Below are 24,521 nucleotides of genomic sequence, written 5' to 3' on the forward strand. Positions count from 1 at the left end.
TTTGGAAGATTTGCTTTGCGTATACAACATTGATATACAATTTGGGTTACAGTTACATTCATCTTTGTGTTCTCTATGAAGAACTGTCTTCAAATGACATGTGTGCTTTGGACTAGAAGCTCCAATGCATTAGGCAGTTGTACATAAAAGGTGACGAACATAGGCGACAAGATATCGAAATGGAGTCAGCATAGGTAAAACAACGAATTTTTATACCACTTCGCTCTTTATGTGAATGGACAGCAATTTGTCATATAAATGTTCTTTAGAAAGACGTTTTCTAAAGAAATACGTGTTTTGGTCCTAAAGAGAAAGGATGACGAAAAAGGCGGCAAGGGTGACGAAATTGATTAAGCTCACGATTTGCTTTGCTTATATAACACATTGATATACCATTTTGGTTGCTCTTACATTCATCTCTGTTTTCTTTATGAAGAACTGTCTTCAAGTGACATGTGCTTTCCACTAGAAGCTCCAATGCAATTAGAGAGTTGTACATAAAGGGTGTCGAAACAAGCCGACAAGATGGCGAAATGGAGTCATCCTAGGTAATACAACAAATTGTTATACGAGTGTCCTCTAGCTGAAAGCCCATCAATGTGCTATATAAAAGTCATTCTGTACAAAAATGTGTGTTCTGCTTTTCAAACAGAAAGGATTACGAAAAAAGGCGGCTATGGTGACGAAATCGATTTAGCCCACGATAAGCTTTGCGTATACATAACATCGATATGCAATTTTTATTACAGTTACATGAATCTCAGTAATCTTTATGAAGAACTGTCTACACAAAGGACAGGTTCTTTGGACTTGAACTTCAAGTACATCAGACAGTTGCAGATAAAGGTTGACGAAAAAAGTCGACAACGATGACGAGTCAGCCTTGAGTTTTTATAACAATTTGCTCTTAGTTGTATGTCTGCTGAATGGCGATAACAAAAATTTTCCTTTAAAGAAATACGTGTTTTGCTCCTCAAACAGAAAGGATGACGAAAGAAGGTGGCTAGGGTGACGAAATAGATTTAGCCCACGATTAATCGTCATCCTTTCTTATTTGAAACGCAGAAAACATTTTTGTAGAGAATGACTTTTATATGGCACATTGATGGCCATTCATCTACAGAGGAAACTCCAATAAGAATTTTTGTTGTATTTCCTAGGCTGACTACATTAGTCATCTTGTCGCCCTTTTTCGTCACCCTTTATGTTCAAGTCTCTAATTGTATTCCAAGCACATGACACTTGAAGACAGTTCTTTATAAAGAACACTGAGATGCATGTAACTGTAACCAAAATGGTATATCAATTTAGCCCACGATTATTTGTCATCCATTGTGTTTGAGTATTTCTTCAAGGAACATTTTTGATATCGCCAATCGGCAGACATACAACTAAGAGCAAATTGTTATAAAAACTCAAGGCTGACTCGTCATCGTTGTCGACTTTTTTCGTCACCCTTTATCTGCAACTGTCTGATCCATTTGGGGTTCAAGTCCAAAGAACCTGTCATTTGTAGACAGTTTTTCATAAAGAACACTGAGATGCTTGTAACTGTAATTAAAATTGTACATCAATATGTTACATACGCAAAGCTAATCGTGGACTAAATCGATTTCGTCACCGTAGGCACCTTTTATCGTTAATCCTTTGTGTTTGAAAAGCAGAACACATATTTTTTGTAGAGAATGACTCTTATATGGCACATTAATGGGCATTCAGATAGAGGACACTCGTATAACAATTTGTTGTATTACCTAGGCTGACTCCATTTCGTCATATTGTCGCCTTTTTTCGTCACCCTTTATGTACAACTCTCTAATTGCATTAGACCTTGTAGAGCCCACTAATGTCAAAATCGCCCACTAATGTCAAAACAACCACTAATGTCATAACACGTCGACGACAAATGTCAAAACAACCACTAATGTCATAACGCGTCGACGACAAATGTCAAAACAACCACTAATGTCATAACACGTCGACGACAAATGTCAAAGCAACCACTGATGTCATAACGCGTCGACGACAAATGTCAAAATCGGATCAACCACTAATGTCATAACACGTCGACGACAAATGTCAAAATTTCCATTTTTACTGCAAATGTCATAACACGTCGACGACAAATGTCAAAATCGGATTAACCACTAATGTCATAACACGTCGACGACGAATGTCAAAATTTCCAAATTTTCTGCAAAATGTCATGACGCGTCACAAGGGCGGATCGAGGAATTCCATAAAGGGGAGGCGCCTTTAATCAAAGGCTGGCGTGACTCTCGCCCCCCCCCCCCCCCATTTTCTTATTTTTATTTCTGTTGTGTTGACAAAATAAAGAGAGGGGGGCACTAAAGGGGGATGCGCCCCCTCTAAATCCGCGATTGCGTCAACCACAAATATCAATATTGGATTAACTACAAATGTCATAACACGTCGACCACAAATGTCATAACCCGACACATGAATTCCGTAAAGAGGGGCTTTACAAATTCAAAGGCTGGCGCGACCCCCTTTTCTTATTTTTGTTTCTGTAAAGTAGTGAGGGTACACGAGAGGGGGAAGCGCCCCCTCTCGATCCATCATTGCGTCAACCACATATGGAAAAACTCATTTCTTGCATTATAGGGGCGGATCCAGGAATTTTGTAAAGGGGAAGCGTCTTTACAAAGTCAAAGGCTGGCGCGACCTTACCCCCTCCCCATTTTCTTGTGTTGACGAAATAAAGAGATGGGTACTAAAGGGGGATGCGCCCCCTCTCAATCCGCGATTGCGTCAACGACAAGTCAAAATCGGGGATTAACCACAAATGCAATAACACGTCGACCACAAATGTCATAACGCGTCACGGGGGGGGGGGGAAGGGGGATCCAGGAATTCCGTAAAGGGGGAGGCGCCTTTACAAAATCAAAGGCTGACGCGACACTCCCTCCCCCATTTCTTATTTTTGTTTCTGTTGTTTTAAACTAATAATTACAGTGAGGGTGCACCAGAGGGGGATGCGCCCCCTCCCGTCGACCCATCATTGCGTCAACCACAAATGTCAAAACTCATTGTTTGCATTACGGGGGCGGATCCAGGAATTTCGTAAAGGGGGGCGGCTTTACAAAATTAAAGGCTACCGCACCCCCCCCCCATATTTTTCTTTTTATCTATGTTGTTTTAACCAACAAAAAAAAATGAAAATAAAAGAAAGGCCGCAACAGAGGGGGATGCGCCCCCTCTTGGTCCATCATTGCGTCAAGCCCAAATGACCAAACTCATTGCTTGCATAACAGGGGCGGATCCAGGAATTTCGTAAAGGGGAGGCGTCTTTCCAAAGTAAAAGTCTTGCGTGACCCTCTCCCCCTCCCCTATTTTCTTCTTTTTATTTCTGTTGTGTTGACGAAATAAAGAGATTGGGCACTAATGGGGGATGCGCCCCCCGCCTCTCAATCCGCGATTGCGTCAACAGCAAATTTCAAAATTGGGGATTAACCACAGATGTCATAACGTGTCGACCACAGATGTCAAAATGTTCAAACTAACTGCAAATGTCATAACGCGTCACAGGGGTGGATCCAGGAATTCCGTAAAGGGGAGGGGCGCCTTAAAAAATCAAAGGCTGGCGCGACCCCCCCCCCCATTTTCTTATCTTTATTTCTGTTGTTTTAACATAGGCCTACTATAGTGAGGGGGAACCAATGGGGGAAGCGCCCCCTCTCGATCCATGATTGCGTCAACCACAAATATCAAAACTCATTGCTTGCATTACGGGGGCGGATCCAGGAATTCCGTAAAGGGGAGGCGCCTTTACAAAATTAAAGGCTGGCGCGACCTTCGCCCCCACCCCCATTTTCTTATTTTTATTTCTGTTGTGTTGAAAAAAAAAATAAAGAGAGGGGGCACTAAAGGGGGATGCGCCCCTCTAAATCCGCGATTGCGTCAACCACAAATATCAGTATTATAATTATTAACCACAAATGTCATAACGCGTCACAGGGGCGGATCCAGGAATTCCGTAAAGGGGGGGGCGCCTGCACAAAATTAAAGGCTGGCGCGACTCCCCTTTTCTTATTTTTGTTTCTGTTGGTTTAACCTAATATAGTGAGGGTGCACCAGAGGGGGAAGCCCCCCCCCCCCCCTCTCGATCCATCATTGCTTCAACCACAAATGGAAAAACTCATTGCTTGCATTACAGGGGCGGATCCGGAAATTTTGTAAAGGGGAGGCGTCTTTACAAAGTCAAAGGCTGGCGCGACCTTCCCCTCCCCATTTTCTTCTTTTTATTTCTGTTGTATCGACCAAATAAAGAGCTGGCCACTAAAGGGGGATGCGCCCCCTCTCAATCCACGATTGCGTCAACCACAAGTCAAAATCGGGGATTAACCACAAATGTCATAACACGTCGACCACAGCGCAATGTGATAACGCGTCACAGGGGTGGATCCAGGAATTCCGTACGGGGGGGGGGGGGCGCATCCCCCTCTGGTACCCCCTCTCTATTCTTTTTTGTTTTTTTTTTGGTTAAAACAACAGAAATGAAATGAAAAAAAAAATAGGGGTGCGGCATAACGCGTTACAGGCGCGGGGCGGATCAAGGAGTTTCGTAAAGGGGAGGCGTCTTTACAAAACTAGAACTGCCGCACCCGAACCCTCCATTTTTTCCATTTTTTCTGTTGTTTTAACTAAAGAAAAAGAAAGAGAGGGAGCACCAGAGGGGATGCTCCCCCTCTCGATCCGCGATTGCGTCAACCACAAAATGTAAAAAAATCATTGCTTGCATGATTGGGGCGGATACAGGAATTCCGTAAAGGGGAGGCGCCCTTACAAAATCAAAGCTGCTGCATCGTTTGCATTGCAGGGGTGGATCCAGGAATTCCGTAAAAGATAGGCACCTTTACAAAATCCAAGGCTTCCACCCCCCATTTTATTTATTTTTGTTATTTTAACAAAAAAAGGGGGGCACCAGAGATGTATCAGTCCCCTCCCAATCCATGATTGCGTCAACCACAAATGTCAAAACTCATTGCTTGCATTAAGGGCGGATCCGGGAATTCAGTAAACGGGAGGCGCCTTTACAAAATAATTATAAGGACTGCCGCACCCCCATATTTAATTGTTATTGTTTTAAAAATAGAGAGGTGGCACCAGAGGGGGATGCGCCTCCTTCTCGATCCGCGATTGCGTTAACCATAATTTCAAAACTAATTGCTTGCCGTACAGGGACAGATACAGTACTGGTTGAGGTGGGGATTCATGTTTTGAACATTCCTAAGTGAGATAATGAAAAGCCTCTTATGAAATATGAAAGAGCATGTAATTTTAAGAAAGATTCAACGTTTATTTGATGAAAATTGGTTTTCAAATGGCTGAGATATCCCAAAAAGTGCTAATAATAAAAGGCGACATGCCACAACTTTATTAGGATCTCTTTGTTTCACCTTGTTTTTTGATATCTCAGCCATTTCAAAACCGATTTTCGTCGAATAAACTTTTGATACCCCTTAGAACTGCATGCTCTTTGACATCTCATAGAGTGGTTTCTGAATATCTCACAAAACGTTAAAAGCTAAATACTCACCTCGACCAGAACTGTACACACCCTTTAAAGGGGAAGCGCCTTTACAAAATTTAAATCTGCCGCACCCCCTATTTTTTCTTTTAATTTTTCTACTGTTAAAAAAAAAAAAAAAAATTGAAGGAGTCACCATAGAGGTATGAGCCCCCTGTCGATCCGCGATTGGGTTAAACACAAATGTCAACACTCGTTGCTTGCATTAGAGGGGCGGTCCAAATTCCGTAAAGGAGACTTAGAAGTGTTTACAAAATCAAAAAGTTGCGCAAACTGCCTCGCCTTTTTTTCATTTAATTTCTTTCGTGTTAACAAAAAATGAGACGGGGAGGGGGTACCGTGTCCCCCTGTAGATCCGCGACTGCGTCAACCACAAGTAAATGGCAAAACCCATTGTCTGCATTACAGGGGGCGGAACCAGGAATTCCGTAAAGTGATGGAGGCTCCTTTACAAAATTAAAGACTGCCGCTTTAACTGTCGTTTAAACAAAAGAAATAAAAAGATATTAATAAGGGGGAGGGGTATTGCGCCAACCTTTCATTTTGAGAAGACGTCTCCCCTTTACGCTTTACGGAATTCCTGGACCCGCTCCTGTAATACAAGCAATGAGCAAGCATTTCTGTTTTTGTTAAAACAACAGAAATGAAAAATAGGGGGTGCGGCAGGTTTTAAATTTGCAAAAGCTCCTCCCTTTTACACAATTCTTGGATCCGCCCCTGTGATGCAAGCAATGAGTTTTGACATTTTGTGGTTGACGCAATCGCGGATCGAGACGGGCGCATCCCCCTCTGATGCCCCCTCTATTTTTTTTTCTTCAAAAGATGGGGTGATGCGTCAGGCTTTAATTATGCAAAGGTGCACCCCCTCCCCTTTGCGGAATTCCTGAACCCGCCTCTGTAATGGAAGCAATGAGTTTGGTCATTTGTGGTTGACGCAATCATGGATCGAGAGGGGGCGCATCCCCCATGGTGCCCCCTTTTGTTAAAACAAGAAGGAAAAAAATGAAAAGAAGAAAATGGGGTGGTGTCGCGTGAGCCTTTGATTTTGTAAAGGCGCCTCCCCTTCACGGAATTCATGGATACGCCCCTGTAATGTAAGCAATGGGTTTGGTCATTTGTGGTTGACGCAATCATGGATCGAGAGGGGGCGCAACCCCTATGGTGCCCGAAAAGAAGAAAATGGGGCGGTGTCGCGTGAGCCTTTGATTTTGTAAAGGCGCCTCCCCTTCACGGAATTCCTGGATACGCCCCTGTAATGCAAGCAATGGGTTTGGTCTTTGTGGTCGACGCAATCATGGATCGAAAGGGGGCGCATCCCCCATGGTGCCCCCTCTCTATTTTTTGTTAAAACAAGAGAAAATGAAAAGAAGAAAATGGGGAGGTGTCGCGCGAGCCTTTGATTTTGTAAAGGCGCCTCCCCTTGACGGAATTCCTGGATACGCCCCTGTAATGCAAGCAATGAGTTTTTCCATTTGTGGTTGACGCAATGATGGATCGAGAGGGGGCGCTTCCCCCTCTGGTGCACCCTCACTATATTAGGTTAAAACAACAGAAAAAAAAAATAAGAAAAGGGGGGTCTCGCCAGCCTTTGATTTTGTAAAGCCCCCACCCCCTTTATGGAATTACTGGATCCGCCCCTGTGACGCGTTATGACATTATTTTGTGTTCGAAGTGTTACGACATTTGTGGTTAATCCAATATTGACATTTGCGGTTGACGCAATCGCGGATTTAGAGGAGGCGCACCCCCCCCCCCCCCCCCCTTAGTGCCCCCTGTCTTTATTTTGTCAACAGAACAGAAATAAAAGAAGAAAAGTGGGGAGGGTCGCACCAGCCTTTCATTTTGTAAAGGCGCCCCTCCCCTTTGTGGAATTCCTGGATCCGCCCCTGTAATGCAAGCAATGAGTTTTTCCATTTGTGGTTGACGCACTGATGGATCGAGAGGGGCCGCATCCCCCTCTGGTGCACCCTCACTGTAATTATTAGTTTAAAACAACAGAAACAAAAATAAGAAATGGGTGGGAGGAGTGTCGCGCCAGCCTTTGATTTTGTAAAGGCGCCCCCCCCCCCCTTTACGGAATTCCTGAACCCCCCCCCCCTGTTTCGCGTTATGACATTTGTGGTCGACGTGTTATTGCATTTGTGGTTAATCCCCGATTTTGACTTGTGGTTGACGTAATCATGGATTGAGAGGGGGCGCATCCCCCTTTAGTGCCCCTCTCTTTATTTCGTCAAAACAAGAAAATGGGGAGGGAGGAAGGTTGCGCCAGCCTTTGACTTTGTAAAGACAAAATTCCTGGTTCCGCCCCTGTAATGCAAGCAATGAGTTTTTCCATATCTTGTGGTTGACGCAATGATGGATCGAGAGGGGGCGCTTCCCCCTCTCGTGCACCCTCACTTACAGAAACAAAAACAAGAAAAGGGGGTCGCGCCAGCCTTTGAATTTGTAAAGCCCCCCCCCCCCCACCTTCTTCATGGATCCACCCCTGTGTCGCGTTATGACATTTGTGGTCGACGTGTTATGACATTTGTGGTTAATCCAATATTGATATTTGTGGTTGACGCAATCGCGGATTTAGAGGGGGCGCATCCCTCTCTAGTGCCCCCTCTCTTTATTTTGTGAACGCAACAGAAATAAAATAAGAAAGGGGGGGGGGCGAGGGTCGCGCCAGCCTTTCATTTTGTAAAGGCGCCTCCCCTTTATGGAATTCCTCGATCCGCCCTTGTGAAGCGTCATGACATTTTGCAGAAAATTTGGAAATTTTGACATTTGTCGTCGATGTGTTATGACATTAGTGGTTAATCCGATTTTGACATTTGTCGTCGACGTGTTATGACATTTGCAGTAAAAATGGAAATTTTGACATTTGTCGTCGACGTGTTATGACATTAGTGGTTGATCCGATTTTGACATTTGTCGTCGACGTGTTATGACATTAGTGGTTGTTTTGACATTTGTCGTCGACGCGTTATGACATTAGTGGTTGTTTTGACATTTGTCGTCGACGCGTTATGACATTAGTGGTTGTTTTGACATTTGTCGTCGACGTGTTATGACATTAGTGGTTGTTTTGACATTAGTGGGCGATTTTGACATTAGTGGGCTCTACAGACCTTCTAGTCCAAAGCACATGTGACGTGAAGACAGTTCTTCATTAAGAAAACAGAAATGAATGTAAGAGCAACCAAAATGGTATATCCATGTGTTTTATAAGCAAAGCAAATCGTGAGCTAAATCAATTTTTGTCAATCTAGCCGCTTTTTTTTTATCATCCTTTCTCTTTGAAAAGCAGAACACATAGTTTTGTGGGCATTCATCTACAGAGGAAACTCGAATAACAATTTGTATTTCCTAGGCTGACTCCATTGGTCCTCTTGTCACCTTGTTTCGTCACCCATTATGTACAACTCTAATTGTATTGGAGCTTCTAGTCAAAAGCACATGTCACTTGAAGACAGTTCTTCATTAAGAAAACAGAGATGCATGTAAGATTAACCAAAATGGTATATCAATGTGTTGTATAAGCAAAGCAAATCGTGAGCTAAATCCATTTCGTCTCCCTTGCGGCCTTTTTTTCGTCATCCTTTCTGTTTGAGCAGAAAAACACGTTTTTCTTTAGAGAACGTCTTTTATATGACACATTGCTGTTCATTCACATACAGAGCGAACTGGTATAACAATTTGTTGTATTACCTATGCTAACTCTATTTCGTCATCGTTGTCGACTTTTTTTCGTAAATCTGCAACTGTCTGATGCATTTCAGCTTGAAGTCCAAAGACCCTGTCATTTTCTAGAGAGTTCTTCATAAAGAACACTGAGATGCATGTAACTGCAATCAAAATTGTATATCAATGTGTCGTACACGCAAAGCAAATTGCAAGCTAAATCGATTTTCGTCACCCTAGCAGCGTGCTTTCGTCATCTTTTCTGTTTGAGAAGCACAACACATTTTTTTTTTCAGAGCCCGACTTTTATATGACACATTGTTGGGCAATCACCTACATTGCACCTTGGTATAACAATTTCTTGTAATACCTAGGCTAACTCCATTTCGTCATCTTGTCACCCTTTTTTTCATCACCCTTTCTTCAGTTCTTCATAAAGCACACTGAGATGAATGTAACTGTAAGGAAACTTGTATCTGAATGCGTTGCATACCGCAATCACCTACATAGGACACTGGTATAACAATTTCTTGTATTACCTAGGCTTACTCCGTTTCGTCATCTTGTCGCCTCTTTGCCTTGCGACATATTTCTTTTGAAACCAACATACCAAAAATGTATGTAACAACATTCATTATCATTGATAAACTTATTCATGCAGTTATACACTGGTATAACAATTTCTTGTCATACCTAGGCTAACTCCATTTCGTCATCTGGTCGCCTTTTTTTTTCAACACCCTTTTTTCATTTCTTTTTTTTTTTTTTTGAGTTGAGTTGAGTTTATTAACAAGATACATGTGAATATGATAACATGAAATTCCATAGGGTAAGGTACAATAACATTAATTTTTTTTAATGAGAATACAATGATTTTGTACAAGGTTCTTACAGCTATGCAAGCATATATTTTACATACTTATATTTATCTTACATTAGAATACATGTGGTATAATAGATTTAGTTTCGTTGTGATACATTTATCACTGAAAAGGCAAAGAGTATGAATAAGTATGTAATGTAGAAATACGCATAGACAAAGGTTCTGAAAAAAAAAAAGAAAAACAGAAGATAATGTTGTTAAAGGGGAAACCAAAAGTTAGCACAAAGTGCTAGTCGAGAATGGTTCTCCCATTATAGCTACATGTATATTTAAACTGCTTATTGTTTAAAACTGCGCTTCGTCATCTTGTCGCCTCTTGTCGCCTCTTGTCATCTTGTCGCGTTTCGTCATCTTGTCGTCATCTTGTCGCCTCTTTGCCTTGCGACATATTTCTTTTGAAACCAACATACCAAAAATGTATGTAACAACATTCATTATCATTGATAAACTTATTCATGCAGTTATACACTGGTATAACAATTTCTTGTCACACCTAGGCTAACTCCATTTCGTCATCTGGTCGCCTTTTTGTATGAGAATACAATGATTTTGTACAAGGTTCTTACAGCTATGCAAGCATATATTTTACATACTTATATTTATCTTACATTAGAATACATGTGGTATAATAGATTTAGTTTCGTTGTGATACATTTATCACTGAAAAGGCAAAGAGTATGAATAAGTATGTAATGTAGAAATACGCATAGACAAAGGTTCTGAAAAAAAAAGAAAAACAGAAGATAATGTTGTTAAAGGGGAAACCCAAAAGTTAGCACAAAGTGCTAGTCGAGAATGGTTCTCCCATTATAGCTACATGTATATTTAAACTGCTTATTGTTTAAAACTGCGTTTCGTCATCTTGTCGCCTCTTGTCGCATCTTGTCATCTTGTCGCGTTTCGTCATCTTGTCGTCATCTTGTCGCCTCTTTGCCTTGCGACATATTTCTTTTGAAACCAACATACCAAAAATGTATGTAACAACATTCATTATCATTGATAAACTTATTCATGCAGTTATACACTGGTATAACAATTTCTTGTCATACCTAGGCTAACTCCATTTCGTCATCTGGTCGCCTTTTTGTATGAGAATACAATGATTTTGTACAAGGTTCTTACAGCTATGCAAGCATATATTTTACATACTTATATTTATCTTACATTAGAATACATGTGGTATAATAGATTTAGTTTCGTTGTGATACATTTATCACTGAAAAGGCAAAGAGTATGAATAAGTATGTAATGTAGAAATACGCATAGACAAAGGTTCTGAAAAAAAAAAAGAAAAACAGAAGATAATGTTGTTAAAGGGGAAACCAAAAGTTAGCACAAAGTGCTAGTCGAGAATGGTTCTCCCATTATAGCTACATGTATATTTAAACTGCTTATTGCAAGGTCTACTCTTTTAAAGTAACTGTACTATAAAAGTACATTAAACTAAACACTGAATATTCTTTTCTTCACTAAACTTCATTTAACAAGTGTTTTTTTAGGTTTCTTCGAAATGAAGATCTTGTTCTTTCCTCCTGAATATTTTTGGGCAAACTATTCCAAAACTTTGACCCGACAAAAGATATAGAAAATGTACCATGTGTCGTTTTACATTTCGGGAGTCTAAGCATGGAATGATCTTTGCCTCTAGTCCTGTATGCATGATTCATTGGCTCATAATATTGCATTACAGAATGTGGTAAATGTCCCTTGTGTAGATCATATACAAAGGTTGACACTGCAAGCTTATGCAGGTCAAAAACATCTAACACTTCTAGACTGGTGAATAATGGCCTTGAACTTGTTCTTCAGGGGGAAATGTAATTGCTCTCACGGCCATTTTTTGTGCTAAAAGTATACAATTTAAGTGGCTTCTGTAGGTACTTCCCCATACTTCAACTCCATGAAGTATATGTGATTGTATAAAGAATTTATATAAAAGCATGAGAACATGCCTTGGAACAAAGTATCTTAACTTAAGAATTAAGCCAATTTTGCGCCTAATGCATTTGTTGATACACTGAATCTGATCCTTCCACATCAAGGTCTCATCAATTTTGATTCCTACAAAAGATGCTACATGTACTCTTTCTATAACCGTTTCAGAGACTGTTAACACACCTTTAATTGCAATTGGTTGTCTTGGTCCTTTAATAATCATATAATTTGTTTTCTTCAAGTTAATAGTTAATTTATTTACAGTACATTCCTGTACCTCATTCAATTTTCTATTTACGTCATCCATATCAATTTCTTTTGTACCTTTGGGAAATGTATGAAAAATGTTTGAATCGTCAGCGAATAGTCTCAATCATTGATGTATAATAGGAACAGTGTGGGTCCCAGCACTGATCCTTGTGGTACTCCACATGTGATCGTTCTACTACTGGATATTTCATTCTTGTAGCACAATACCTGCGATCGGTTTGAGAGGTAATTTTGGAACCACTGCAACACAATGCCTCTTATGCCATAATATTCTAATTTCGCAGAAAGGATGCGATGATTGATTGTGTCAAACGCCTTTTTGAAATCTATAAATATACCAAGGGTTATTTCACCTTTATCATTTGAGTGTATTAATGTATTAACCAAATTGATTAATGATAATTTTGTACTGTATTTCTTACGAAATCCATACTGGTGTCTGTACAAAATTTTTGTGGACTCTAAAAAGTCCATTAGACGACCATTGACTAATTTCTCAAAAATTGTTGCAATTACTGGCAGAACTGAAATAGGTCTGTAATTACCTGGGTCATCTTTCGAACCTTTCTTGACCAAAGGCGTCACTTTTGCAATCTTAAGTGCATCAGGGAATTGGCCCGTTTCTAATGACAAATTAAAGATATAAGTCAATGGGGAAACAATATATGGTGCTGCGTCCTTGATCAATCTTATTGACAAATTATCATAACCATGAGACTTTGTAGCATCAAGAGCATATACAATATCCATAATTTCTTCTTTTCTTATAGGTTTTCCAAGCCAAAGACTTTGTATTTCTGGCACCCAAATAATCTCGAAAACAACTATTAGGAGGCCCATTTGGTATTCGTTCTGCCAAATTTGACCCAACAGTGACAAAGTAGTTATTGAGTTCTTGGGCTATTTCATTGTTAGAAGATACAACTTTGTCAATTCCACCTTGATTAATAGTTAACTCTTCTATATCAAAATGCTTATCTGTAACCTTTCTACCAATTAACTCATTAATGGTATCCCAGGTCTTTGTCATGTTACTTTTGTTACGATTAAAAGAATTGCAATAATACAATCTCTTTGCATTTTTAATAACTGTCACCAAAGTGTTTCGATACCTTTTATACTTGTTTCCGTATTCGTCACTAAAATTTGATGACCTGTAGTTTTTGTATAAGTTGTGCTTCTTTTTGATGGATTTAAGAATCGCTGATGAGATCCAAGGTTTCTTTGGGCTGTTCTTTTTCTGGGATACATCATATTCTATTGTAGGTGCATGCTTATCACATATTTTCTCAAACATATCATGAAAAACTTCATAAGCTGTGTTTACATTTTCGTATCTAGATACATGTGCCCAATCAATTTTCCCTAGATCCTCGTGAAATGACTGGGCATTAAATGACTTGTAGGATCGGGCAAATTTCCGCACAAAAGCATTCGTATTTTTATTCCCGTTTTCGAAAATGACGAAAATTGGAAAATGATCTGACACATCTGTCTCAATGACACCTGAATGAATTGTATGACTATACACATTAGTATAAATATGATCAATAACAGACGACGTAGAATCTGTCACCCTTGTGGGTGACGAGATAATCGGTTCACTCCTGTACTCTCTACCATACTCAGATAATCATATACCTTTTGATTATTCGTTTGAGATATATCTATATTGAAATCACCAAGAAGTACAATGCCTGTTTTTCCAACCTTAAGCTCCTCTAAAACATTAAGCAAGCTATTTCGAAATTGTTCAACATCAGTATTTGGTTTTCTATAAATTATTCCTATCACAATTTTATCAAAACAATTCTGATTTATCCTCAACCAAAGACTTTCTGTGTGTTCAAAATAATAATTGAGTGTAACTCAATTAGTTTGCGCATGTCCGTGAAAGCATTACGACGTTTACCCGGGCAGCTCCAGATAATTAAAGCAAAGTAGTATTCGTTTTCTTAGCGGAACTCTAAATATTGAATATAATGAATGGTGTACTGATTGACTGTTTGAATGGGGACAGAGTGTGCTACATAGATCCGCCATCTCAGCCCCTCCCTCGGTCCATAATGGTGGTAAATTTGTTTCGTGCTCGTGTATTTCATAATGGTCAACCCGAGCATGTGATAACATGTTCAAGATGTTTAGAGAAGGGACACCATTCGTCACAGTGCTCGAACAGTATCAAATGCAAAATCTGCAACAAAACTGGCCACAAAAGCACAAGCTGCATGGAAAACACAAACACTGCCACGCCCAGTACATCGTCGCGTAGCCTCCCAGCTGATCGCAGCTCACGTGACAGTGTGAGGAATCCATCGAAGTCACATGACCAAACCGCGGCAGCAACCGACGCGAATGACGCGAATGACACATATGCTTCGCAACAATGATGTCATTAACGATGCCCTGATGACAGCTCGCGACTCCTCTTCCAAACAAACAAACAACCAGGAATGTGGTAACAAAAGCAACTCACAAGTTCACACGGGCCCAACGCTGAATGCCAAGCGAAGCGATGATTCCAGCAGGCAGGTGTTACAGAGATGGAGTGGCAACTCTTCGTAATTCATGCAAACACATGTTTGGGTTCAAGGCGTTACAATGGGATGTCTAGCATTCCATTATGCTTTGAAGTCATGCTCGGCACCGCTCTAGTTGCAAGACGAAGTTCGGAGACGAAGAACCCATTTCACCTTTCGTTGAATTACAAGCTTTATTTCACCGCAAAATTTTGAATGAAATACTCGAATTGATTTAGAATAGTTTAGGAAAGAATTCAATATCATTAACATGTATTTCTAGTTTATTCTTGATTCGCAAATCGAAAGGAAATGAAAATTAGGCCCTCTTAAAAACCTAATTTTTTACTATAATGCGCACATTTCCGCGTTAATTTTCTATCTGTTAATAAGGGGATATTTTGATCTTTCAAATAAAGTACTCCGTTCAAGCGTGTTCCAGCGTGTTTTTAAACTATTTGCTGTTAAAATTGTGAGTTTTACACTGCATTTTGATTCGCTGCTCCAATTCAAGGTACACAAATTCATTGTTGACATCACATTGCAGTAGGAGCAAATATTTCTAGATGTGAGAGCGCTAGTCCCGATTATTGATGCTCTTTTTTGTCAAAGCACATGGTTAACACCTGTAGTTGAACGCATAACTTCTCGGCGGTGCCGGGCATGACTTCAAAGGAGAGCTTTAGTTGCCTCTCCTTCTCTAGCACCTCCCTGATTCCAGCGTACGCTCGAAGACCCCACACCAGCAGGATATATCCTACTTCTTGTGTCCCAAACACACAGCGTCACCTCAGTGTACGGATGCCACTCGAGAAAGCGCTAGAGAGCATGTAAGCGACGACTCGAATAACATCTGCTCCGATGACACCTGGGGCCCGTTGCATAAAACTCCAACCGGATTTTTTCCCGGTTGAAATCACAAAATTCCGGTTGGAAGCTCCCAACCAGAGTTTTTATGCAACGGATTTTACATTCTTAGATTAGCAACCTTAAAAAATTCAGGTTGGGCAAATCCCAACCTGAATTTTTTAAGGTTGCGAAAAAAGTTTTATGCAACGGGACCCTGCACTGATGACGATCAACCAATTGCCACACCTAAATCTCCAAAGTCAAAGAAAAAAGTGAAAAAAGACAAGAAATCTGGAGGGAAAAGAGGGAGTCAACGAAAATAGAAAAACGTACAAAACAAACAAGTAAACAAATGAATGATGATAATGAAACCCACGGTGGTGATGATAAATCGAAAAGAAAGCTGAAAGAAGTACATAATATGACGTTCTCAAAAACTCAAAGCATATCTCTTTTATCTCTCAATGTACGGGGAATCAGAGATAAGTGCAAAAGAAAGAAAATATTTTCTCGGATAAATCATCAAAAATCAGACGTTGTTATGTTACAAGAAACATTCCTAACACCGGAATTGGAAGCAGTTATCAGAGTAGAAGGCCGTTACCATTGCTATTTCAATCATGGTTCAAACCACTCAAAAGGTGTAGCCATCATCATTCGTAAAAATGAATTTGTCAAGCCACTTGAATGCTACACTAACTTTGATGGAAGAGCTGTAGCATTACGACTGTACAGTGGTGAATTCTTTTATTTTGTTGTGAATGTTTATGCACCTACCAAACGTAACGACAAAGAGCAGTTTTACAGAAAATTGTTCAAATGGCTAAAGAAGGTGAAACGTAATAATGACCTAATGATACTAGGAGGGGACTGGAATTGCGTGCAAAACCTTTCGCTTGATACTCGTGGCGTATCTTATGCATATAAACAAGTAAATTGGTTTCAGAAATTACTTAAGCGATTTCAGCTGATAGATGTATGGAGATATTTTTTTCCACTCAGAAAGCAATACACTTGGCGTCAATTAACGCTGAATGTTTTTTCGCGATTAGATTATTGGCTAACATCAAACTTTCTTTTACCTTTTGTTCAGATAACAGAAATAAAACCTGTTGTAAAGTGTGATCATTGTGCCATCACCTTACGAATAACAACTTCGCATAATCAGAGAGGAAGTGGAGTATGGAAGATGAACAACTCCTTGTTGAAAGATGATGATTATAAAGAAAATGTAAAGCGTGTAATTGCCAAATTTAGATTGGAAAATATTCAAATGAATACACAAGTTAGATGGGATATGTGCAAAACACGAATTAAAGAATACACGATTAAGTATGCGAAACAAAAATGTTAGTCTGGGTGCCAAAGCCACTTTTTGGGCCTAACCTTGTTTTACCGTCCACCCAATGTTTTTTGATGGTTTTACCCTATTTCGGGGGTGCTGAATCCGAATCTGGATGATGCAACTCTTGCATCCTTGAGGATTTTGAGATATTCAAGATGGCCGCCAAAATGGCCGCCAAAACCGGAAATTCCCACGTATTTCCTTCTAAATGGTGAGATATTGAAAACAATTGATGGATTTACCCTATTTCGAGGGTGCTGAATCCGAATCTGGATGATGCAACTCTTGCATCTTTGAGGATTTTGAGATATTCAAGATGGCCGCCAAAATGGCCACCAAAACCGAAAATTCCCACGTATTTCCTTCTAAATGGTATGAAATTGGAAATAATTGATGATTCTCCCTATTTGGAAGGTGCTGAATCCGAATCTGGAGGAGGCAACTCTTGCATCCATGAAGTATTTGAGATATTCAAGACGGCCGCCAAAATGGCTGTCAAAATGGCCGCCAATTAAAACCGGAAATTCCCATGTATTTACTTTTGAATGGTGAGAAATTGAAAACAATTGATGGATCTACCCTATTTCTATGGTGTTAAATCCGAGTCTGGATGATGCATCCTTGAGGGTATTGAGATAAGATGGCCGCCAAAATGGCCGCCAAAATGGCCGCCGAAACGGAAACTCTAATGTATTTCCTTCTTATAAATGGTGAGAAATTGATAACAATTGATGGTTTTCGTCAATGGCACAGTTTGAACTTGCTGTATATACAGTGAATTCAGCTCTACTGGATATCTTTGAGTTGGTACGATACAAGTGTGCAAGCAATAATTAACCCTTCAAGACTACAGATGCGGTTGAATAATTGCAAGATTACACTGTTTCCTCTACATATAATGGATAAGTTTTGAACACTAACAATTAATGGACAAGACATGTTCATCTATTTTGTGATAGTGATGTAGAGAAGTGTACTGAAATTACCCAACATTACCTGCCTTAATCCATGAGCAGTTTTAATCTCTTTATCCATGAACACTCAAATTGGTTATTTGGTTTATATTCGTGGTCTTGATGACATTGTTGAAGACACGAGTGGGACATTTTTATTGTTATGCTTCAATTTTTTCTTCAATATGATGTAACATTATGTATGTATATATGTATATATAATCTATTACAAACACACACGAGGGGACGGACAAATCACAGGTAACGCGCCTTGAAAAAAAAAACTAAATAAAAATCAAACGACAACATGGAAGGTAATAGTTAATAATCCAGTACTTACGAATATCATAATCGCGCAGAGTGCTTTTGAAATTACCCTTATTGATATCTACTATAGTGGTCATGGATGCAACCATTTCCAATGACCTAATCAGAATATGCGACAAGTTTCACAAGAATACGAGGCGAGACTCGTCAGAATATAAGACAAGTTTCAACACCAACATGCCATAATTTAATTTTACTCTATTGATAGCCGAAAAGGATTAACTTTACATCTATGGAGCCATATGTGACCCGCTATAACAAAAAGGTCCTAAAGTCGCGCACGGTCGAAGCCGTGAAAATCGAGTTTGAAGTCAGAGCATTAAAATTGGTCAAAACTTACGATTTTCTGATTTTGATATATTATTGGAGTCTAACATATCTTCTATCATCTGTCGAAATTTGAAGCAAAATGATCAAAGGAAAGATAAGAAAATAGCAATTTTCTGAGCCATGTTTTTTGGCGTTTAACGAAGCAGAAACTAGTTCGAAAATTACAATTATGCATAAAGACATTTTCAATCGTATCTTTCTTTGCGTTTGTACGTTTCAGTATGATGTCAATATCAGTTCTTTTTTTTCCAGTACGTGTTAAAGTTCCGTTTGAGACATATCGGAATATCTCAGTATATTACAATACCATTGTGACTGTCATTTTGACTGTCAATAAATTTTGGCTGATTTGACAAATTCGCTCAACTGAGTTGAATTCAAGAATACGAATTATTGCTTTTCACCCTGCATGGGTTTAATCTCCCGCTTCGCGTTGGAGCACAATACTTCACCATTTCAGTATAAGAACATGTTAAGGAGTTTCCGTTCATACAGGACATTTACAGATGTCCGAAAACCTTCAAAGACCTTCAGCACCCTCAAAATAGGTTAAGACCATCAATTCATTATAAAAATTTTACCATTAAGAAAAAATATATTGACATTGGAATTTCTGACACTTATTTTGGCTGTCATCTTGGACGTCTAAAAACCCTAAAGAATGGACGAATTTCAACAACCAAGTTTCGAGGGTGCTGAATAGGACCTAAAATTTACCAATTTTTGACAGTTATTTTGGCGGCCATCTTGGATATCTCAAAACCCTTAAAAAAGAACACGAAAGTTGCATCAACAAGATTCGGATTCAGCACCCTCGAAATAAAGTGAAACTGCCACTTGTTTTCAATTTCACACCATTTAGAAGGTAATATAGGACTCACATGGAAATTTTCCTTTTTGACGGCCTTTTAGGGGCCATTCTGGCGGCCATCTTTATTATCTCAAAACCCTCAAGGAAGTAAGAGCTGTATACTGGAGCTTAAAATTCAGCAAACTCAAAATAGTGTAAAACCACCAACTGTCTTATATTTTACACCATTTAGAAGGAAATAGGGGGTCTACATATGAATTTCCATTTTTCGCGGTCATTTTTGGCGACCATCTTTATCATCTCAAAACCCTTAAGGATACAAGAGTTGTATCCTGAGCTTCGGATTCAGCACACTCAAAAAAAGATAAAAACCACCATTTTCTTTGAAATTGTCACCATTTAGAAGGAAATACATGGGAAATTCCATTTTGGGCGGCCATTTTAACGGCCATATTGAATATCTCAAAATCTTCAACAATGCAGGAGTTGCACCATCTAGATTCTGATTCAGCACCCTCGAAATAGGGTAAAACCATCAACTGTTTTCAATTTCTCACCACTTAGAAGGAAATATGTGGGAATTTTCGGTTTTGGTGGCTATTTTGGCGGCCATCTTGAATATCTCTAAAACTTCATGGATGCAAGAGTTGCATCATCCAGATTTGGATTCAGCACCCTCGAAATAGGGTAAAACCATCAATTGTTTTTCAACATCTCACCTTTTAGAAGGAAATACGTGGGAATTTCCGGTTTTAATTGGCGGCCATTTTGCCGGCCATCTTGAATATCTCTAAAACTTCACGGATGCAAGAGTTGCATCATCCAGATTCGGATTCAGCACCTTCCAAATAGGGAGAATCATCAATTGTTTTCAATTTCACACTATTGAGAAGGAAATACGAGGGAATTTCCGGTTTTAATTGGCGGCCATTTTGGCGGCCATCTTGAATATCTCTAAAACTTCATGGATGCAAGAGTTGCATCATCAAGATTCGGATTCAGCACCCTCGAAATAGGGTAAAACCATCAATTGTTTTTAATTTCTCAATATTTAGAAGGAAATAGATGGGAATTTCCGGTTTTAATTGGCGGCCATTTTGGCGGCCATCTTGAATATCTCTAAAACTTCATGGATGCAAGAGTTGCATCATCCAGATTCGGATTCAGCACCTTCCAAATAGGGAGAATCATCAATTGTTTTCAATTTCACACTATTTAGAAAGAAATACGTGGGAATTTTCGGTTTTGACGGCCATCTTGGCGGCCATCTTGAATATCTCAAAATCCTCAATGATGCAAGAGTTGCATCATCCGGATTCGGATTCAGCACCCTCGAAATAGGGTAAAATCATCACTTGTTTTCAATATCTCACCATTTAGAAGGAAATACGTGGGAATTTACGGTTTGGGCGGCCATCTTGGCGGCCATCTTGAATATCTCAAAACCCTCAAGGATGCAAGAGTTGCATCATCCGGATTCGGATTCAGCACCCCCGAAATAGGGTAAAACCATCAAAAAACATTGGGTGGACGGTAAAACAAGGTTCAGCCTCTGGCACCCAGACTATGTAGAGAAAAGAGAAAATGTGGAGAAATTTACAAAATGAATATGAAGAGTTTTTGTGAAGACTGATGAAAATCCGTCTGAGGAAAATATAAGGAATAAGAAAATTAGAAATTCAGAAGAGATATGATGATGTCTCAACACAAAAATGTAAAATCGCGTTTATAAGGTCAAGACAGCAATGGATGGAAAATGGTGAAAAATCCACTAAAAATTTCCTTCAAGATGAAAAAAGGAATGCTCAGAAAAAAACAAATAGACTGTATTCAAAGAGAAGGAAAGTGTGTTACAAATCAAGAAGGTGTACTCAAGGAAATATCTTGTTATTATAAAGAGCTGTACTCACGGAAGTCAGACTTTGATGTCGATGAATGTGATGAGTATCTAAACTCAATTGAAATTCCAGCTCTTAATGATGAAGAGGCAATGTCATGTGAAGGGCTCATTACTGAAAAAGAATGTCACGAAGCCCTTTTAACTATGAAAAATAATAAGTCACCAGGTAGTGATGGACTGTCGGCTGAGTTTTATGTGTGTTTTTGGGAGGATGTCAAGTCCTTATTAACCGAAAGTGTGAATGAAGGTTTTCGGAAACAAGAATTATCTGAATCTCAGAAGCTGGCTATTTTGACATTATTGTATAAGAAGGGGACAAACAATTCAAATCATGAAATTCTTCCGTCGAGCTGTTTTCATTGCAACTGATTGACAAATTGCCACATTTGAATAACATAGCAGTACCCGCTGCATCTATAAGGATTAGAACCAACACTTGCTGTCGGGCGAAAGCTCGGTGGTCTAGTGAAGATGACGCCTGTCCGGTGATCAGGAGGTCGTAGGTTCGAATCCTGCTCGAGTATGTACGCCCATGATTTTTTATCATGGCTACTACTAAAACACTGATCAATTCAGTGCTTATTTACGTCCATGTGGGGCAATTTGTCAATCAGTTGCAATGAAAACAGCTCGACGGAAGAATTTCATGATTTGAATAACATAGCAGTACCCGCTGCATCTATAAGGATTAGAACCAACACTTGCTGTCGGGCGAAAGCTCGGTGGTCTAGTGGAGATGACGCCTGTCCGGTGATCAGGAGGTCGTAGGTTCGAATCCTGCTCGAGTATGTACGCCCATGATTTTTTATCATGGCTACTACTAAAACACTGATCAATTCAGTGCTTATTTACGTCGATGTGGGGCAATTTGTCAATCAGTTGCAATGGGGACAAACAATGTTTGGATAACTGGAGACCAATATCCTTATTAAACATAGATTATAAGATTATAGCAAAGGTATTGTGCAAAAGATTGAAGAAAGTAGTAGAAAAGTTGGTTTCCTTTGATCAGACAGGTTACATCAAACGTCGTTCGGCTATGCACAATCTACGTTTAGTTCAAGACGTTATTGAATACTGTGATTACTGTGATTTACCTGGTATTTTATTATTCATCGATTTTCGAAAGGCCTTTGATTGTGTTCGTCATGAATTTGTTTTTCATTTATTGCATAAAACTAATTTTAAAGAATATTTCATTGGTTGGATCAAAGCATTATATTTTGACGTTAAAGTGAGCGTTATAAATAGTGGATGGGTATCAGAGAAGTTTGAAATAAAACGGGGAATAAGGCAGGGCTGCCCACTTTCCGCTTTATTATTTATACTTGTAGCTGAAGTAATGGCCTTTGGAATTAAGCAGAACAGTCATATAAAGGGTATCACTGTTATTTCCGGCAACACAGCCCAACAAAAAGAATTCAAAATCTCACAACTGGCTGATGATACTGTTATTTTTGTTAATTCGATAGAGTCTGCTAATATTAGCACTCGGGGAAGTTAAACGTTTTGGGCAAATTGCTGGACCAGTTTTGAATGTCATGAAAACAAAAGCAGTAACAATGAAATTTCAAGAAAATAGTGTAAATGATTTGAATTGGACTAGTGATCCTGTGAAATATTTGGGTGTATTTTTAACAAAGAACAGAAAGGAATCTGAACAATTGAATTGGTTTTCAAAATTAGAAAAGGTCAAAGCTATTTTAAAGTTCTGGAGAATGAGAAATTTAACATTGCATGGTAAAGTGGTAATTATCAAATCATTGATCATTTCACAATATGTCTATGTAGCTTTAGTACTACCATTTCCAGAGAAGTTCATTATGGGATTGAATAAATTGATTTATAATTTCTTTTGGAATTCTAGAGAGAAAAGGTGAAGCGATCTATTTTGTTAAATCCTATTGAAAAAGGCGGTTTGAATATGTTTGATTTACATGCTCGATTTCAATCGTTGTATTTGTCGTGGTTCGCAAATTATCAAAATTGTCATCCAGACTCGCCATGGAAGTTTATGTTCAAATTTTGGGTCGAGAAAATAGGTCCAAGTCCTCTGATAATGAAAACGAACTGTTCATGTAAAGATATGTTAGCACTATGCAAGAAGCATAAACTACCTCGTTTCTACACTCATTGCTTACTTTCGTGGTGCGAATTAAGATATATTGATTTTCTTCATGTGAGCAACATACTAGATGAAGTATTGTGGTATAACAGTAATATATGTTTTAATGGAAAAACTCTGTTTTTTGAAGAATGGCACAAGAAAGGTATCTTGACACTTAATGATGTAGTTGAAAATGGATGTTTTAAATCTCGCGAGTCAATTTATTGTGTTCTCAATTGTGATAATTTATTAGTGGACTTTAAGTATTCAAAACTTAAAAAGGCAATTCCAAAGATATGGGTGGAACGTATATTAGAAGTAGATCAATGTGAAAACGCGCACAAAGATTGCGATATTGATTTATATGCAATAAAGGACAATGATTATATCAGATTATCTAGAACAACGTCGAAACAATTTCATAGTTTGTTATGTGAGAGTAAGAAAAGTGATCTAACTATACTGTTATATTGGAAAGACAGATTTGATTTGAGTACTGATTTTGATTGGAATACTGTTTTGAAACAAAAACTTCGAAAACTAAAGAACAACAAAGTTAAGCAATGCTACTTCAAGACATTACATTGTATTTTACCTTATAGATATAATCTTTTCAAATAGAAAATTGTAAGTGACAATTTGTGTATATTTTGCTCTGAAACAGAAACCTTTAGTCATGTTCTTCTGGAGTGTCCTAAAGTGTCTATGTTTTGGAAAAAGATTACTGATTTTATTCAGTTCGCTTTTAGAGAAACAATTTTATTAAACGAGAAATTATTGATTATTGGAGTGGAATCAAAGAGTACAATTGTAACAAACATAAGATATTGATGTATGCGCAGTATGCAATTTATAAACAATACATGATGCATTTATTTCAAGGGCATTCATACAATAGTTTGAAAATATGGATTAGCTTTAGAAATGAAATATTGTTAGATAATGTTTCTGAGATTGTAACAAACATGATGAAATCATTTACTTGGTAACCAATTCCACAGATATGGGTGGAACGTATATTAGAAGTAGATCAATGTGAAAACGCGCACAAAGATTGCGATATTGATTTATATGC

This window comes from Diadema setosum, chromosome 17 (assembly GCF_964275005.1).
Source record: "Diadema setosum chromosome 17, eeDiaSeto1, whole genome shotgun sequence".
Taxonomy (NCBI): Eukaryota; Metazoa; Echinodermata; class Echinoidea; order Diadematoida; family Diadematidae; genus Diadema; species Diadema setosum.